Genomic DNA, 6651 nt, shown 5'->3' on the forward strand with positions numbered 1-6651 from the left:
AAACTGAGAATAAGCTAAACAATGTAGGTCTTAACCTGAAGTTTATTACATGATCTGGGTGCAATTTATAATAAAAGTGAGGTGAGGAAATCTTCCTGTGCCCCAGAAAGCAGCATCTCTGTATAGGATTTGAAGGGTAATTTGAGCTGGTGGGGTAATAAGCTTCTCCCTGACAGGGTAGTGTCTAATGCAGTTCTTGGATGTATAAACAGAGGTAGCTCAAATAGCAATGGAGCGATGATATTTGTGTTTGGCACTGGAGAGAGCACTAATGGAATCCTGTGTCCAGTTCTGTCATCTGCAATTTGAGAAGGATATTGGTAAACTGAAATGGGTTCAGAGAACAGTTAAGAGAACAGTTAAGAAGCTGGGAAATATTTATTATGGGCAGAAAATCCACGACTTAGGAGCTAGTATGTATTTTATAAAAAAAAGTTAAAGGGTAACTTATTTGCAATCCGTAAGAGCTTACAAGGGAGGAAAGCTTTGGTGATGGCTTTCTGCAGTCTTGAAGCCAGAGAAATGGGACTAGAAATAAGGCACAGGATTAAACAGTGAGGCTTTCATTAAAATCTATGGTAGCAATTTGTAAAACTATTTTTTTCATTTTTTTTCTTACAGCTACACTGTAATGAGAGTAAACATGGGGGAGTGCTGCTCAAGAGCCACAAATCTGAGAAAACTACTGAGAGTATCTCAAACAATAAGTGAGTTAAAATTGCATGATCATCTACACTGACACAAATACAAGCATGAGGTCAGGGTCTTACCTAAAATCAAATCTTTACACTGCTTTGAATATTGAGATAATTGTTCTAGACTGCTCACATGTACACAGAAAACAGACACCTTACAGAACACTGGCTGACAAGAGAGATGTAAGAAAGTTCCAGTGTTTGAGGCTGAAATGAAAAAGGAATCCAATATTGCAAGTGAAAAGGTTTGGTTGGGCAAATAACATGTGTAAGGCATGGAGCAATGAGAGTAGCAGAGAAGCCAAGTAACTCCCTGCCAGGCAGGGAGGCCTGAGAAGAGTGGAGTTTTACACAAACACATGAGGGTGAAATGAATACTAAAAGGAAAATGGATGAGGTAGGGATTTGTGCTAGGCTCGTTTCTTATGCAGGTGTTCACATTTATGTGAGAGTAAGGAAAACTGCAGATGATGTGAAAGTATAAGTAAATGCCCTGGAGGAAATGGAAAATAAGAGACAAAGGCTGTAAAGGATAACAACATGGGCACAGAATAACAGCATGAGGTTCAGGGTGAAAATACATAAACTAACTTATTGAGGCAGAGGAAATGATGGAAATAATCCGACAAAGGAAGAATCATACAGAGCAGCTATGCTGAAAGATAAGAAATGTGTAAAGATGGGAGTACAGCCCCAATGAAATGAGTCTGCAGTGTGACATGGTAGCTTAGAAGATGACATTAGTTCTGGATTTCAGATGTAAAAACACAAACTTGGAGTCTAAACTCTACCTGTAGGAAGGTCTGCTGGCAGTTTCCAAGCACAGCATCAGGTGAAGATGCCCTGCTAAGGTACAGCTCTCCTGAAAGAAAAATACCATGCTGCAAGTTGAAATATCAATAATACAAGGCAATTTGGGAGTAATTGAAATTAGTTCAAGAAGGATCCAGATGTGGGTCAAAGTATGTTTGGATCAGAGTTTAGCTGAGGTATTTTGACACCTGTCAGGCTTCAGCCAAACTCCTGTTTGCATATTGAAAAGTGATGCAGATTGGATTGAGGCACATTGCTCAGGAAGTTATGGGCTGAAACTTGGAGAAAATAAATCTGAAGCTAATCTGGAAATCTGGGTCTTCCTTGGTTGTCAGATTGGGATTTCCCTAGAAACCTTCTAACAACATTTTCACCAGCTTAGATACAGCACTAGCACAACTGTAGCATAAAGAAAAATGTTTCAAAGGCAAGGAGATGGATTAGATGACCCACTAGGCATTTTCCATCTTTAACTTGTGATGACTTTATGAAAGCACTTTGTCAACCCTTCACTAACTACTGTGTACTTAGGTCTGATCTGTCTTGTCAGACTATGGTTTGGGAAGTTAGATTTCACTATAAATTCCAATCTGAGCCTCTCTGAAATCTAAAAATAGAATAGTTGAGAATGTACGGGCTGAATTATGGATCAAATATGTCACTGCTGAAACCAAGGACAAAATGTGTGACATTAAACTGATGTAAAAGAAAAACTACTTGACTATTTCTGTACTCACAGAGTGCATTTTTCATACACAGAGCTCTGTGAAGATGTTAGCTAATTAATCATCACAGGATGTCAGGGGATCATTACTCATACCTCCATTTTTTAGATGAAAGAGAAGGTTTAGAGAATCTTTCCACGTTACAACTGGAGTCAGGAATATGAATATCTTGCCCATTGCCCCATGCTGAAGTCTCCAGTCCATACTGCCACCTAATGCCTGTCTAATACATGCGAGAAAATGCAGCAGGTGCTTTGAAAAACAAATTAACTAGACATTTTCAAACTATTCACGATGTTTAATAGTTGAAAAAATATATGATACATAGACTGATTTCAGGGAGGGAAAAGCAGGAGAACGTGTGATATGAGGTTGTGGTAATTGCATGTAGGAGCATTGATTCCTTCTGTGAGAGGCTGCAGGCAGCCTTCCTGTGCTGGTTTGGTACAAATGTGACTCCTAGCAGCACAATGCACTGCTGGGGTTCCCCCTAACCTTTCTGAACATTACTAATGTGTCACCCTGGTTGGGGTAAGCAGTGCTTGAGAGGAGTTTCCTCATAATTTAGGGGCTTGAGGATTAATATTCCCCACCATTGCTGAGGCAAGCATTGGCATATGAGGCTCCATCCTTCTGGTAGAGGGGGAAACTAGGCCAGCCTGTGAATTGCAAGTCTTCTCAGAGATCTCAGGAGCCCAGGAACCCCAAGCCGTCATTTGTGATTACAGCAGCTGCTTTGCCCTACATACTGATGAGGCCACAAACTTGTCATGGGACCACAAGGCCAAATTGCTGCTCCCTCCATAGCGGTAACTTCTATCGCATCATCAGTCACAATTTCATCAGTTTTCAGATCTGCCACAAACAGTTACGGGAGCTATTATTCACAGATTCAGCCACAGCACGATAATATTCATAGCTACACAAGCCTCTGTGTGCTGCCCCTGGATTGTTTGCAGCTGCTGAAGCAGACAGACACATCTACACTGGCTCTGGACCAGTAGCAGACAGTTTACACAGCCATGGACTGCAAGATACAAGTGTCCTTAAAAGCAAAAGATGCGGTGTACTGGTTGTGCTGAATTAACATTCCTGATGAACCTACACTCAGGACTAGCTAAGGAAACATGCTTGTAACTACAGCATGCAATTAGCCATTGCCCAGAGGCAGCATAAAGCCATTATACCTCTTTTCTAAAAAAATTGTCTAACAGTTAGAAAATTCCACTAACAGTAATATTTGCATGGTCTTGCTACTCATTGAGCAATTTTCCTGTAACTATTAGGGGTTTTTTAAGTACTAGTTTAATAAATCCTGGTATTTTATTGTCCTGACACTGCTAACAGCATTGCTACTGGAAGAAAATAACAAGGGAAAATGAACTGATTTTCTCATCTTGTTGCCATTGTTATGGAGGTGAAAGTCTCTTTTGCTGTGGTTGAATAACCTTTAAATGGGGGGGGGGGGGGGGGGGAAATCAGGCCTATACAAGCACTCTGTGTTTTCATATGCAATATGCTGAATGTAGGGGATTGCTGACAAGCAAAGGAAGCTTTCATAGTGAAAGCCAAGCTTTTACCATTGGAGAATATTTCTAATTGTCTTTCTGACCATCATTCAGAAATCCCTTATTAATGTAATGAGTGACTTGTCCAAAACGAAAAATCTATGTATAGAAACACATTTCTACGACTTTGAGGATTTGGAGATTACACAGTTTGGTTTTGCCCTAATTCAAGTGGAAAAGACAACTTGAGTCCCTCATTTCAGCACTTGAAGGCATCTTTACTCTTGGCTAATATTGTCTGCATAGCAAACATTGCTAGAGCCTTCAGTCCTAGAAGTATACAAAATTTTTGCCTGCCAGAGATCTGTATGCCAGGCAGACTAGCTTACCTGGCATCTTTTCCCCGGGGAAGAGAGCTGCCAAGTGACTGGGAAGTGGGACAGGCAAGAAACCTGCTGAAGAGATCTTGTTTGTTTTCTTTCTTTCTTTCTAAATTTCACTGGCACAGATAGATTTGCAAAGCATTTCAGGTTCAGTTAATTCAGCAACTTGTAGTGAAAAAAGAATTTTCTCTGTTCTGCCTTCCTGCAGTGGTTTTAATATCACCAGAAGATGGCTAAAATTACTGAATATTAACTCTCATTAGAAAATGTCAAAGAGAAAAATTCTTAGCCTAATTTTTAAAAGGCAATGACTGCAAACTCTCCCTCTGGAGTGCACATTCTTAAAGAAATTAGGTTATTTTCCTGTTTCAGTATCTTCCAAAATAGGCCAAATTCAGCTTGGGAGGAAGTAATTGTATTTATTGTAGGAGAATTCAGGTTTCTGGGAGGTCAGTGTTTTTTTCCCAGGAAAGCTTGCATTACTATTATTATTATTGTTGTTGTTGTTGTTGTTATTGTTGTTGTTGTTGTTGCTGTTGTTGCTGTTGCTGTTGCTGTTGTAGGTCAGTGGGGTTTTTTTTCAGGAAATCTTGTATCATTATTGTTGCTGTCATCATTGTTGTTATTTTCCTTAATTCTGTATGGCAGTCCCACGATGCTATGTAATGTAAAAGTACTTAAGAAAAAATATCCCCTGCCTCAAAGAAGGTATATCCTAAGCAGACAAGAGCAAAGCAAGGAAAGGAAGGGAAAGGAGATGAGGGAAATTGAAGTTCTTACATAGAATTATGGGTATAGGCCTTATCATTTCTTATCGGTCATCTAACTTTCCCCCACTGCCACTCGAGTTTAAAAAGCAAATGTTTTTGATGGCACCCACCCACATCTCAGAGCAGCACAGTGAAGGAGACAGTGTGTCAGCACTCTGGGTCAGGTTTCCAACTGCATTCCCAAGCAGCCAATTAAAGCAGACAAGATAGGTACCAAAGGAAAAAATAAATATTCGTCAGCTCCCACCTCGTTATGGAATCCAAGTGCTTGTCTCCTGTCAGGATCACTGAAAGGTTTTTGCAAATGCATAAAGTGCATAAATTGTGTCTGTGAGATTGCAGCTACCATTGCTCCTAGGGAAGCACTGTGCACCTTTCTAGCTTGCTCTCTAGGTGTAATAATTAAAGCTCCAAGTAAGGATTGTGCAAAATTCAGATACTAAATCTAGAACATGGACTCTTACAATATTAAAGGTGCTGCTGCTCTCCACATTTCTTGGCAGATATCCTCCTTTATCAACTGTTTCCATTCAGCTTTTACTAGATATGGGACGGGCTGATTTCAGAAAGAAGCAAAATCCTGGTTTTGCCTAAGAGCACAGACACAATTTCTTGCCTGCACAATCAGGTAGATTTAGTAGTCACCCAGATGCTGAGACTTAGGTATGTTAAAAACCACACAATTCTCCCTCAGAAGAATAATATCCTATGCCTAGCCATCAGACGTCAACTTAAATTATTTATTAGGGATCGCCATAATTAGCATAAGGATACATGCTAGGCTTCATCACCAAAGTTATGTGGATAATGTATTTGTATAATAGAAGTACTACGCTTTTTTGTTGTTGTTGCTGTTGCTAAAACCAGTACATAACAGAGTTATTTGTACTGAAATAGCGACTGTGGTGGGTAGACTTCCCCTCTCCCCACTGAGCAGATGATGGGACAGAGGACATCTTGGACTGTGATTTCTACCTTTAATTGCTATTGTTTTGTTCTAAGAGGCAGGTTAGAAAGGATACGTATTTCCAAGTCTGATAAAAGAAGCTGATATCAAAGGGTTGATCTTTTTCTTCTTAGTGGTGTTGCTGTAACTAAATAAATTACCTGGGAATGCAAAGATAACAGATACAGAAAATGGATTAGAAATGTTACCAGAATACCTTAAAGAAATTAAAATTTTAAAAAAACATTTCAGCAACACACTGATTGTCCCTTACAAAGTCACACAGAACAGTTAGTGCACAGTGCAAAGCACAGGAGGAGGGAGGGCTTACCACAGTGACCAGCTTCCATTGAGTAATAAAACCTAATGACTGAAGGTGTTTGCCTCAACTTCACCTTTGATAGGCTTTGATAATGTCTGTAAAATCTCTTACTAAACTTCAAGTTTCTCAGGTTACTTTAGGGGGCAACAGAAGGGAAAATCTTGCCATTGTAAGTTTTTGGTTTAAATATAATCCCAGTTGCTAGTGACCATCACTGTGTGACAGCTGCTTGGTGATACGAATGTCCAGATCCCAGAGATCACCATAACCGGCTTTGCTTGCATTTGCAAGGAAGGGTTGTAGCTGATTTCCACTTCTGGAGGCCAATATGATCATGCACACAGCTTTTGATATTTCTTATCTGGAGGCTCTCAAAGATTCCTTAGTGCCTCGCTGAAGGGGAATTGCTGGTGCAATAGAAAAGAGTGTTTTCCCACACACTCTTTTAACTCTGACTCCTTATAACCATAACCTTTACAGAGTATCCCA

At 39.9% G+C, this 6651-nt stretch overlaps 2 long non-coding RNA genes across 2 annotated transcripts; both read right to left on the reverse strand.

Annotated features, from left to right (window-relative positions):
- Positions 1–283: 283 nt before the first annotated feature.
- LOC116785606 lies at positions 284–4150 on the reverse strand. Its single transcript, XR_004356609.1, has 3 exons — positions 4131–4150; positions 1487–1557; positions 284–298 (listed from the first exon to the last, which is right to left on the reverse strand). It is a non-coding gene; the product is annotated as an uncharacterized LOC116785606 (long non-coding RNA).
- A 603-nt stretch (positions 4151–4753) lies between these two features.
- On the reverse strand, positions 4754–5895 carry LOC116785485. The gene is made up of 3 exons (XR_004356562.1): positions 5870–5895; positions 5359–5450; positions 4754–4782 (listed from the first exon to the last, which is right to left on the reverse strand). It is a non-coding gene; the product is annotated as an uncharacterized LOC116785485 (long non-coding RNA).
- Positions 5896–6651: the final 756 nt, after the last annotated feature.

This window comes from Chiroxiphia lanceolata, chromosome 4, assembly GCF_009829145.1.
Source record: "Chiroxiphia lanceolata isolate bChiLan1 chromosome 4, bChiLan1.pri, whole genome shotgun sequence".
Taxonomy (NCBI): domain Eukaryota; kingdom Metazoa; phylum Chordata; class Aves; order Passeriformes; family Pipridae; genus Chiroxiphia; species Chiroxiphia lanceolata.